Genomic DNA, 13511 nt, shown 5'->3' with positions numbered 1-13511 from the left:
CTCACTGTAAATGAAATAAAACTCTTCCAGCAATTCTTTTTGTATTTTATGAAGGTGTTATCTCTATATGCATTACTTATTTTAAGGGAATATTTGTTTTTTTATTGCTGTCTTTCTGTCCTCCTTCCAAGTGTTGTGGAAAAAAATGGAGGGTGGTAAGCAAGCAATTTATAGTTACTTAGCGTGTGGGTGAAATAGGAGAACTTGAGTATTGAGACTGAGACCCAGTAGTATAATCTTCAGTTCAGCTAGACAGATTGCATACCCAAATCAGTTCTCTAGGCATTCATTTTCTTGAATACTTTAATAACTGTTTATTGATCACCTATTCTATGCAAGGTATATAATAAATATTTATCTCAAATCCTTATAAATTTGCTATATTCTTCAGATGAGGAAACTGAAAACCCAGGAAGTTAAGAATTGAACAGAGTCACAAAGCTAGTACTTGTCAGAGCTGGAATTCAAACCTCGATCTGTCTCATTCTAAAGCACGTATCCTCCTTATAATGTTGCATTCTTAACAAACACAAGATCAATAAAAATTGTTATATTCTTACTTGTAATCATTCACATAAATACATATGTTTAGGGAGCCTAAATTTTTCTTTCTTATTTATATTGTAAACAAAATGAATTAACTGCCAATAAAAACAAGGAACTTTTATCCCAAGTTTGTGACTAATGGGATGATTTCCCTATGCTTCCTGTCCTTTTTATTCTTAAAGATATGCCCTGAGTACTCCATTCATCTGACTCTGAGTCCTTCTCCCTCCTTACTTAAAGTAAGAAGTAAAGAAAGAAGTAAAGAAAGAAGGGCCTGCCCTTCTTTCCTACAAACATAGCAAATTCTGATGGATGGGTCAGATTTACCCGTTTTTCTTTAGAAAAGTATAATAAAAAATGAAGTGAACACTTAATGCTTTTACTTTTCCTAGCAAAATGCTAGGAAATTTTATATACATTCTTTACTATTCTTTACTAAAATGAGCTTTTTACATACCTCCAAATTGTTGTCAAAATGCTAACAAGTCTCTGTTTTCCTTAAATCCATGTAGTAACAAAGCAACTAGGATGGTAGTCCTAGAGAGAACAGTCTTGTCATTGGTAGTTGAATGTTATATTCCATGGTAAGGTATTCAATGACAGAATGTACTCCAGTAGTAATAAAATACATGTATTTCAGGGCCGGGTGTGGTGGCTCACACCTGAAATCCCAGCACTTTGGGAGGCCAAGGCGGGCGGATCACCTGAGATCAGGAGTTTGAGACCAGCCTTGCCAACATGGTGAAACCCCATGTCTACTAAAAATACAAAATTAGCTGGGTGTGGTGGCAGGCGTCTGTAATCCTAGCTACTTGGGAGGCTGAGGCAAGAGAATCACTTGAACTGGGAGGTGGAGGTTGCAGTGAGCCAAGATCACACCATTGCACTCCAGCCTGGGCAAAAAGAGTGAAATTCCGTCTCAAAAAAAAAAAAAAAAAAAACATGTATTTCAGGTGCCTGATTTATTTAGAAAAGAGGCAGTTTAAACAGCAAATGGTTGGAGTTATGTAGGAGGGAATGGTAGACAGTTCTCACATGGTGTCATTCCTGATTAAGTACCACTGTAGTGTATTTATCCACATCTTAGAAGGCACAGTCAAGAAATGATTCGGCTTCTTTCTGTGGAATGAGACTCTCTCCTTTGGCTGCATGCCACGGTATATAGGCTTGAGGGCAGCCCAGGCCCTGGGCTTGGCAGACCTCTTACTATACAGCTTTTATTTTCACAATTAGGTTATACATAGGCCAGTCAGGTCTTCCAAAATTTATCTGTTTTTTGTAGTTAACATCCATGAATCCAAATAACACAGTTCATTTGCCCATTGGTTCTTAAATTTAACCATGTTCCAGAATCATCTAGAGAGCTGTTAAGACACAGATTGCTGAGCCCCACCCCTGGAGTTTTTGATTCAGTAGGTCTAGGGTGGGTCCTGATAATTTGCACTTCTAATAAGTTCTTCGGTGATGCTGATGCTGCTGGTCCTTGGGTCACACTTAGAACTGCTAGTCTCACCACCGTTATAAAGATACATGCTATATAGTCTGAGTAAAGCAGTGATTGAAATATTAAACTTTTCTTTAAGGCACATTGGAGTTTTCACATTTCATAATGTCCCAGACTAAGTAGAAAAAGAGGTATTCAATAGCTTTTTTTTAACTTTTTGAAAAGTTTAAAACATGAATATGCATATTGAAAAATATATACCATTTGCTTTTTCAATAATTGCCTCATTTACTTGGATACACCATTGGTATTTACTTGAAGCAACTTTGATAAGGAAAACATTACCATCAAATGTCAACATTTGTGTTTCAGGCTTGATGGCAGTGTGATCATTAAATTACCATCCCACAGCTGGGAGCGCACTGCTGAAAGAAATGAAAATACAGTTTTTCTATAAATAAATGAATATTTCAAGTCTAAACTATATATAAGGAGTGAAGAATGAAAAATGAAAAAAATACTGTACTAAAGGCCAGACCCCAGGCTCTGAAAGATGAGGAACTTTATAGAGCCCTTCATTATGGCATTAGATTGTTACTAAGTTCATTTATTTAACTGTTTAGGAAATATAAATTGAGTGTCTTAACTGTGCCATGTATTTGCCATCAGGCCCTGGAACAAATAGGGGGAAACATTATCCTGAAATAATGGGCTTGGGTTGGACTTCAACTATGTGTCTGATCCTTCAGTGTACAAGGCTATAAAGATACCTATCACAGGCCGGGCGCGGTGGCTCACGCCTGTAATCCCAGCACTTTGGGAGGCCAAGGCGGGCGGATCACGAGGTCAGGAGATCGAGACCATCCTGGCTAACACGGTGAAACCCCGTCTCTACTAAAAAAATACAAAAAATTAGCTGGGCGTGGTGGCGGGCGCCTGTAGTCCTAGCTACTCAGGAGGCTGAGGCAGGAAAATGGCCTGAACCCGGGAGGTGGAGCTTGCAGTGAGCCGAGATAGCGCCACTGCACTCCGGCCTGGGCAAAAGAGTGAGATTCTGTCTCAGAAAAAAAAAAAAAAAAAAAAAAAAAAAGATACCTATCACATAGAAGTAATTTGAAAACTTCATTAGAAAACATATAAAAAGCTTATCCCAGGGTCTGGCACACATTGAGTGCTTAAAAATGTTAGTAGGCCCTCTACCCTCAATGGATAAATGCTAAAACAATGTTCAGAGTGATTAATTCAGCTTAATGCAGACTTCTCGGAATAAAATCCAAAGCAGATCTTTAAAGACAAATAGGATTTTGCCAGCTGTTGGGAAAGACATTGTAGGCCAAAGGAACAATATATGCAAAGTCACAGAGGTGAGGTTGGTGGCAAACAGAAGCAGGACATGTGGCTAGAAAAGGATAATGAATAATCCAGTGGGTGTAAAACATTCAAACTCAGAAGGAAAGAATAGAGCGATGATAACCAGAGGCTTTTGGGTGAGGTGGGGTTGATGGGGAAAGGAGAGGTGTTTGCCAAGGGTACAGAGTTCCAATTAGACAGGAAGAGTAAGTTTTAAAGATCTATCGTACAGCATGGTGACCATAGTTAATAATGACATAGTACATATTTAAAAATTGCTAAAAAAGTAGATTTTAAATGTTCTCACCATAAAAAAAAATAAGATGATAGATTTGTTAATAACTTTATTTAATCTTCTATAGCATATACATATATCAAAACATCACATTGTACTCCATAAATATATACAATTATTATTTGTTAATTTAAAATTTTTTAAATTAAATTTTAAGAATAGTCCATTGGTTCTTAAAGTATGGTCCGTGTAAGCTCAAGCAGTGATCATGCCAATGTTACTATTTTTATAATAACACAAAGACACTTGTCTTTTTCATTGTGTTGACATTTGCACTGATGGTGCATAAACAATAGTCGTTAAAACTACTTGCATCGTAGCATAAATCAAAGCCATGGCACCATACTGTACTAGGAGGGTTTGTTGTTGTTGTTGTTGTTGTTGTTGTTGTTGTTTTTAAGTGAGTTTCACTTAATGTCTTTGGTTGGCCAGACACAGTGGCTTATTCCTGTAATCCCAGCACTTTGGGAGGCCAAGGCAGGAGGATCACCTGAGCTCAGGAGTTCAAGACCAGTCTGGGTAACATAGTGAGACCTTGTCTCTACTAAAATTTTAAAAATTAGCTGGGCATGGTGGTGTGTGCCTGTGATCCCACGTACTCAGGAGGCTGAGGTGGGAGGATCGTTTGAGCCCAGGAGGTCAAGGCTGCAGTGAACCATAATCACGCCACTGCACTCCAACCTGGGTGACAGGGTGAGACCCTGTAAGAATTCCCTTGGTGATGTAGTAAATTAAATCTCAACCCAGGAGTACCTGCCTTCTTAAAAAGTCTGCGTAATTAAATGAGAAGTACACGTAGAATACTTCTGCTGTGTAACAAAGTATGATGGTTTTCTCAAAGAAAAATACTTGTGAAATAGTTTGAGTTGTGAAGCTGAACTAGCCCCCTTTTTCATGGACTACCTTGAAAGAACAACTGACAGACAAACTGTGGTTATTCAAATCTGAGAGTGTTTGGCAGATATTTTCTTAAGAATGAACATAAACCTATTACTTCAAGGAAAACAACTAACTGTATTTGTTGTCAGTGATATAAAATCCAAGTTTTCAAGCAGAAATAAGAATTTTTAAAAACTTACATCTGCCACCATGACCTCAACAGCTTCCTAATACTTAAACATTCTTCTGATGAGATTGATAGTTGAATTTGCAAACTTTTAAAAGTATTATATAATGAAATATGTCAACATTTAGAGGATCTGCATTAACTCAGTAAACCAATAATTTCCAAATAACCCAATGCATGATATTATAAAATTATACATGAGTAAAATCCATTCAAACTGCAAGATAGATCAATGGCTTTTAATGTAACTGAGTATAAGAAGTTTATTGATATGGTTTCAGATTTCACATTGCAACTAACCTTTAAGAAACTCCCACTTATCAAATTCTGGTGTGGTACCAAAGAATATCTACAGTTATCTAAAAAGCTATTAAAATACTCCTCCTTTTTCCGCTGATGAATCTGGGTGAAACCAGATATTTTTCATATACTTTAATCAAAGCAACATATCACAGCAGATTGAATGCAGAAGCAAATAAGGGAATTCAGTTGTCCTCTATTAAGCCAGATATTAAAAAGATTTGAAAAAACTATTATTTAGGTTATTTGCTGGGTCTATTTCCTTAATTTTTAAATTTTTATTTAATACTTAAATTATACATAATGCACATAATTATGGTGTATGTAGTGATGTTGCAATACATATAATGTAAAGTGAGCAGATCAGGGAAATCAGCATATCCATTATCTCAAACATTTATCATTTCTTCATGTTGGCAACATTCAATATCCTCCTTCTAGCTATCTGAAACTATATAATAGTGTTACTGTTAACTATAGTCATCCTACAGTGCCATAGAACACTAGAACTTATTTCTCCCATCTAGCTGTAATTTTGTGTCCTTTGACAAATCTCTGCCTATCCTTTTCTTCCCCCATCTTCCCAGCCTGTCATATTCTCTCTTCTACTTTTTACTCCTATGAGATCTACTTTTTTTTTAAGTTTCCATATATGAGTGAGAACATGTGGTGTTTAACTTTTGTTCCTGGCATTATTTTACCTAGCATAATGTCCTCCAGTTCCATCCATGTTGCCACAAAAAAAGTTGTTTTTTTTTAATGGATTAATTATTTTCACATGTTCTTAGTTCCAATTTGTCATTTAAATGTCAGTTGATAGAACCTGTACAAATAGGAATCCATGTGATTCTCAACTTTTAAGAGTGCAAAGCAATCCTGAGACCAAAAAGTTTGAGAAGTGCTGAGACAGGCTGTAAATGACGTGTTGAAATGTTTGGCTTTTATCTTGTAGATTTTGTAGAGGAAACAGTTTTTAAGCAGGAAAGTAGCATGTTTTTTAATAAAATATTTTCTGGCACTGATATTGAAAATAGGTTAGAAGATGGGATACTAGTGGGTCAAATTTTAGTTCAAGAATGTGTACCCAGGCACCATTTCTATGTGGCAAGTTTGGATTCAGAGAAACTAATTTGGTGGTTAATCTGGTCTGTGACCAGTTAGGAATTTCTCAACTATCATTTTTAAAATGATACCTACCTACCTACCTACCTACCATCTCTGCAGCTCTTTGGTGTCCATCACATGGGGGAATAATACTGCATAGTGGGAAGAATGCCAGCACTGGAGTCAAAGATTTGAATTCTGACTTACCCCTGAGTAGTTGTAACTTTTGACGTAATATCTCTGAGCTAAAGTTTCCCTACCTATACCATAAGAATAATAATACCTACCTTATAGACATATTTTGAGTGCTAAATATATAATATCTGTAAAACATCAGCATAATATCTAGCAATAGGAGTTGACCTCATTACAAAACTATGCCTAGGGAACCAGAATTTAATATCATCCTTGCTTAATATCTTGCCCCCTGAAATCTATTCTGAGAACAGCCGCCTACTCTTTCTTAAATGTAAATCTAGTTATATCCCCACACTCCCCACACTGAAGAAGGCCCTACATATGTGGCATCTGCCTACCTTTTAATCCTAACATTTTGGGCTTAATCTTATCCTCTTATTCATGAACCTCTAGTTATTCTGGCTTCCTTTTCTTCTAAGTGCCTTGTTTATAATATTGACTTTGCAATCAGTTCTACTGGATTACCTTTTAATTGGGACTATCTTAAAATTGGTCCTCTCATTTTTTTTTCATTTTATTTTAAACTTTTTATGATTGAAAATTTTAAACATGTACAAAAGTAGATAGACTAGTATAGTAAACCACCATTTACCACAAAACCTCACTTCAACAGTTATCAATTTATAACCAGTCTTGTTCCGTCTCTGCCTCTATTCACTTCCTCTCATTATCTTGAAGCAACTTTTTTTTTCCATTATAGTCATATACCAAAAAGGGGTTCTTTAAACCCTAGTAGCTAACCCCTGGCTAAACATCATCAGGTATCAAGTTTTAAAACTATAAATATTCGGATGACCCTATTATCTTCATCCCTGATCTCTTCCCCCAAGAATCATGTGCAATTTTCCACTTGATATCTCCACTTAAAATGAAACATATCCAAAACAGAACTCTTAATTTTTCCCGACAAATCTGTTCCATCACAACTCTTCCCTTCTTGGTAAATGGCCCTCTATTCATTCAGTTGCTCAAGCCACAAAATTATGGGTCATCTTTGATTCTTCTGTTGCCTTCACCCCCAACATCCAAAATGTTGGATGATTCAACCTCCAAAATATATTCCAAATTATCTACTTCTCTCTAATCTCTGCTTCTACTACCTTGATCCAAGCTACCATCATCTCTAACCTGTTTACTAATGTATTTCCTGATTGAGCTCTCTGCCTAATCTCTTGTCCCTGGTAACCTAATCTCGTTAGAACAGCCAAGTACCCTCTTCATTTTACTCCTACCTTCTGGGTTCAATTTCCTTCTTCTTGACAAATACCATTTTTAGTGGTTCTTTCAATAAGCTGTGGTGGTAAACACTTGGTTAGTGACTAAAATCGTGGTTATCTTAGTGTTGTTATTTAACCAATAACACTTGGTTATTGATTAAAACTATGGCCAATGGGCCATAGTTACTTGCATGTCAATTTAGTTTTCAGGCATAAATTCTGCGTCCAAATTATGTTCCTGAATGTAAGAATACCTCCCAACACAAATTGCCCACTTTAGACACTTAGTCTCACTCTTATGTAAATAATTGTTTTCATACTTGGTTGACAAGATCTATTGCCAATCTGTGCTTAAATTTTCAGTTCAGCCAGGCATGGTAGTGTGCATCTGTAGTTCCAGCTACTTGGAGGCCAAGGCAGGAGGATCACTTGAGCCCAGGAGTTCAAGTTCAGCCTGGGCAACATAGCAAGGCCCCCTTCTCATCATCTCTAAAATATAAACTAAAATTTAATTCAAACAGTTTTTTTCTAATGAGAAAAATCTAATCTAGACATTAAGAAAATAAAAGTAACACTCCAGCTAAAGTTAAGGATATCATTTGCTGCCTGAATGGCCTTTAGCTAACCTTTCTAAATCTACCACCCCTGAATTTCATGCTCCTAATTAGCAAAGACCCCTGGCATGTACATCTGGGATATGATGTAAGTCGTTTCCTTAGGACTTCTAGAATCATCTCAGGAATCCAACTGTGTCTAGCACAGCTGGGATTCTGTCCAAACCCCAACTTCGGGTTTGGATAGGCAGACTGAATTTGACATACCTTTCTTTGCACACTTAGGAATGCTATTCATCTGTATCAGCCTTCCTTTACCCTTCCAAGTCCTTTTGGATCTTCTCAAAGACCTTACATAACTAAACTGTATTCCTCAATAATCCAGGAGTCAATCCTGAGAGCCCTCCAATCCACTCCAGAGTTCAAGGGTGTAGACAAGGAGTTGGCAAACTATGGCCGATGGGCCAAATCCAGCTTGTTACCTGTTTCTGTAAAAGAAGTTATACTGGAAAATAGCCACACTCATCTTTTACATGTTGTCTATGGCTGTTTTCAAGCTACAACAGGGTTGAGTAGTTGCAGTGGAGACCATATGGCCCACAAAGCCTAAAATACTTACCATGTGGCCTTTTACAGAAGTTCGCTTACCCCTGGACTAAGCCATAATATCAGATTTGTCTGTGGTTGTCAGACATGCTAGTGACATATAGCCATTCCAGCCAAATACTGGAAAGGTTTGGTACTCTGTATAGTAACCAATATAGGCCTGTTAATATATGTGTGTGTGTGTGTGTGTGCGCACGCGCGTGCATATGTGCATGTACATATGGTATGGAAAATGAAAATCCCAACACTTCTTAGACTGTGGTAAAATGTCATGTCCTTCTCTCTGGAAAATTCAGTTAGAAGCTTCAATTGTTTTAATGCTTATGCTCCGGTTATATCTTAATTTGCATTACCTCTCCCTTAAGTTCATGTCCTTTGTAGAGACACGGATGAAGCTGGAAACCATCATTCTGAGCAAACTGTCACAAGGACAGAAAACCAAACACCACATGTTCTCACTCATAAGTGGGAATTGAACAATGAGAACACTTGGAGACAGGGTGGGGAACATCACACACCAGGGCCTGTTGTGGGGTGGGGGGATGGGGGAGGGATACCATTAGGAGAAATACCTAATGTAAATGATGAGTTAATGGATGCAGCAAACTGACATGGCACATGTATGCATATGTAACAAATCTGCACGTTGTGCACGTGTACCCTAGAACTTAAAGTATAACGAAAAAGAAAAAAAATTTTGCATTACCTCTCCTTTTTACTAAGGGAATCCTATCAAAGTTGTCTTTTCATGCTTAGGATGAAACTGGCCCCAAGATCAAACTTCTACTTCTCGTGAAGAGAAAATAATTGAAAACAGAAGCTGAAAATAGCTGCTTTCTCTCCTGATCACATGTTATTTTGCTGTAAAGAAACTTCTGGACTATCAGCACTTAGAAAAATCACATCTACATTTGCTGACACATTTTTCCTAAAGTTAAGATGAGTTCATGAAGTCCTCACTGTTAAATTTTTAAATAATCATGTTTTGGAGAAAACTGATAAATACCTTACTTTATCGTAATCACGGAATGATACAGTATGGTTATGTTTATATGTACCAGAACGGGGTAGTCTTCAAACAGCTTTGTTTCTTTTCCTTTTGGGAGGTAATATAATCCCAGAGAAGTAAACTGACTAAGAATAAACCTCAGAAGATTGGGAATGGTTCCAAATTCTTACCCCCTCCTTGCTTTTTCATAGTACATTATGAATTTCTCATCTGTGACTATTTAAATTATTTTTTTCCCCTTTCCTGCTTATATCACTTCTGAAGAATGATGCTCCTTTACTTAAAATTTTTCTACTCACTTTTCACGCCTTGCTGCTTGTATACTTATTCTTCTGTTCTTTCTGGAGGAGGAAAGCGTGAAAACTAGTTTCTCAGAATGTGTTCCTGGGACCAACTCCATCACCTGGAGTATATAAATGCAGATTCCTGGGCCATGCCCCAAAGCTATTAAATCAATCCCTAGAGATGGGAGCTGAGAATCTGCAATTTTAACAAGCTCCTCAGGTAATTCTTAGGTACATGAAAGTTTGGTAGCCATTGGCATAATATTTTAGAACGTAGACTTTGAAGTCATCGAGACCTGGGTTTGAATCCTGCTTTTGTCATATTAGTGTCATCTTGGATAAGTTACTTGAGCTCTGCTTACCAGTTTTCTCATCTAAAAACTGAGAAGCAAATAATGTAACTGCTTAAAGGACAAACACTAGAGCTAAGCTACAGGGTTTGAATCTCAGCTCCACCAGTTACTAGCTGTGTTACCTGAAGCAAGTAACTTAATCTCTCTGGGCTATAATTTCTTCATTTATAAAACACAGAAAATAGCCTGCCTAGTAAGTTGTTGTGAGACTTAAAGGGGGATGGGATTCCCCTCCGGGGCACATTTGACAATGTCTGGAGACTTTTGGTTGTCACCACTGGGAGGCAGGGGGTAGTTCCAATGTCCAGCCTTTAGCAGGTAGAGGCAAGAAGTGCTGTTATAATCCTGCCATGTGGATAGCCCTCCACAACAAAGAATCACCTGGCCCAAAATGTCAATAGCCCCACTTTTGATAAGCATGGCTTAAAACAGGCACATAATAAGCACTATGTAAATTGTGGCCACTATTATTATTTGCTGTTATGGGAATAATAAGCCTTACTCAGAGTGTTATTGTTTGAAGATATTTAAGCACAGTGCCTAGCATTCGGTAAATGTAGGGATAGTGGTGGTAGTGATTATTGTTAGGAAGCCAAATATCTAGAAACACAGTCAATCTGTAGCTAGAGCAGCTTCAATTTAAGGAAAATTTTTTTGGAAATGTAAATTATTAACTTTTTTGGTTTGTTTAGGATTTTCAAAAGTAAAATACATCTGTAATCATTAATACCCTACCTTTCAGTAATAGCTGTTTTTTTCTTCCAACTAAAAGTAAAAGCAGTTTTACTTCTTCATCTTCACAATCAAGTATTTATTGCTGGGTTTCTGCAGTATGCCAAGCTTACCTTAACAGTGTGGTGGAAGGAACATGGACATTAGAGTTGCATGGTATCTATTCAGATCCCAACTCTACCACCACCTTAGTACCCATGTAATTTTTTTTTTTTTTTTTTTTTTTTTTTTTTTTTTTTTTTTTTTTTTGAGACGGAGTCTCACTGTGTCGCCCAGGCTGGAGTGCAGTGGCACAATCTTGGCTCACTGCAAGCTCCACCTCCCGGGTTCACGCCATTCTCCTGCCTCAGCCTCCCTAGTAGCTGGGACTACAGGCGCCCGCCACGACGCCCGGCTAATTTTTTGTATTTTTAGTAGAGACGGGGTTTCACCGTGTTAGGACCATGTAATTTTTGGCAATTGATTTAACTTCTTTCAATCTCAGTTTCCTCATCTGTAAAAAGAGCATTATTGTATCTACCTCCTGAAGAGTTTTCATGAATTAAGTGGAAAAATGCACAGTTTGTGCAGTGCTGAGTAGCTGTGTGTTCTGAGTACTTATAGGTCCCATTCCTGCCCTACATCCATTTCCTCAGTCAGCCTGCAACGTTTTTGGAGTTAAGTGTATGTGATCATTTCTCAGCATCTCCCTACTCTGACTCAAAGAGCAGAGGGAGATAAGAGGAAAGTGAAAAAAGGTGCACTGACTTGCTTCTCCATTGCTTCTGGGCATTGAGGAAAAAAAGTCCGGGGCCCCAGAAAGGCTGTTCCAAGGGTCGGGCGCAATGGCTCACTCCCATAATCCAAGTACTTTGGGTGGCTGAGGCAGGCGGATTACCTGAGGTCAGGAGTTCGAGATCAGCCTGGCCAACATGGCGAAACCCCGTCTCTACTAAAAATGCAAAATAATTAGCCGGGCATGGTGGCAGGCGCCTGTAGTCCCAGCTACTTGGGAGGCTGAGGCGGAAGAATCGCTTAAACCCGGGAGGCGGAGGTTGCAGTGAGCTGAGATCGTGCTACTGCACTCTGGCCTGGGCCGCAGAGCACTGTCTCAAAAAAAAAAAAAAAAAAAAAAGGCCGGGGGGGGTGGCTCACACCTGTAATCCCGACACTTTGGGAGGCCAAGGAAGGTGGATCATCTGAGGTCAGGATATCAAGACCAGCCTGACCAACACAGTGAAACCCCGTCTCTACTAAAAATACAAAAATTAGCCAGGCGTGGTGGGCACCTGTCATCCCAGCTACTCGGGAGACTGAGGTAGGAAAATCTCTTGAACCTGGGAGGCGGAGGTTGCAGTGAGTAGAGATCACGCCATTGCACTCCACCCTAAGCGACAAGAGCGAGACTCTGTCTCAAAAAAAGAATGAAAGCCTGTTCAACATCCTTCCTGGGTTAGTCCCCTTGGAGAAGGCTATGGGTGTTTTCTTCTAATACCTTGCCTTTTCAGGAAATGCATATCAGTATCTCACCCCATTCTTTAGCGTGAATCATGGCCAAAATTATGATGCTAAGGAGCTACTTCTGTTATTGAGAATGGCAACCATATTTTATTGCTGTTTTCCAAAATTAATTGATATTTTCTGTTAATTTGCACAGATGCCATTCTGACTTTGTATTTCATAGGATTTTGAAACTGTAATTTTTCTTAGTATTGTGAAAGTGACAGTGATTTACAGAGGGCTATGTTTTTATATGCTTTGTTGTCTTGCGATCTGGTGCCTTAAACACACTTTTAATTTGCTATTTGAGTCTGTTTTTTAAAAAAAATGGATCTGTACAATTTCAGAAAATTAGAGTTCATTCAAGACCTTGCACATGGCTTCCAGTCTTCCCCATCTCGAGACCTAGCTACTTCATTCGCACCAGTAAGAACTACCTTTGTTTGACCAGACTGTGTTAGAAATATTAGCAGAACTCATCAGATATCAGATAAAGGTTAATCTCAGTTCAGGATAAGAAGTTCAACATTTTCAGTTAAAGACTACAGAAGGCTTAGCAGAAAATTGGAGACACTAGATAGTGATCAGTAGACACATACTTCTCTATCTGAGAATGTCAATGATTGGAAAGTGTGGCAAAATCAAGTTGATGACCTGGAAACTAAAGATTAAGAAATGTCACATTCGTAGGAGGTCCTAGAGGTAGAGAGACAAAAAGAAATGGGAGTGCTTTGTTTTGTTTTGTTTTTTTCTCCCTTTCAATAGATTACAAAGGTATGGGATTTGATAACTTTGAACTCTCTTTTTCATGTGTTAATGTAGATCCCACATCTGCAGAGTTCTGTTATCCCCAGCAACCCCAGAAATACGCAGCTCTGGAAACCAGTAACAAAACCATGACATTTTGTTTCTAATGTGCTTTAGTCTGATTTTTCGGGGTAAAAGGAGGTTTTAAAAGTCACACATTTGCTTAC

The 13511-nt window shown here is 38.2% G+C and overlaps 1 protein-coding gene across 9 annotated transcripts in view; it reads left to right on the top strand.

Annotated features, from left to right (window-relative positions):
- The window catches only part of PEAK1 (pseudopodium enriched atypical kinase 1), a 298162-nt gene that overhangs the window by 234310 nt on the left and 50341 nt on the right, over positions 1 to 13511 (top strand). The window lies entirely within an intron of this gene.

The sequence above is a fragment of the Nomascus leucogenys genome, chromosome 6, assembly GCF_006542625.1.
Source record: "Nomascus leucogenys isolate Asia chromosome 6, Asia_NLE_v1, whole genome shotgun sequence".
Taxonomy (NCBI): Eukaryota; Metazoa; Chordata; class Mammalia; order Primates; family Hylobatidae; genus Nomascus; species Nomascus leucogenys.
This window is presented reverse-complemented; position numbering and strand designations above follow the sequence as displayed.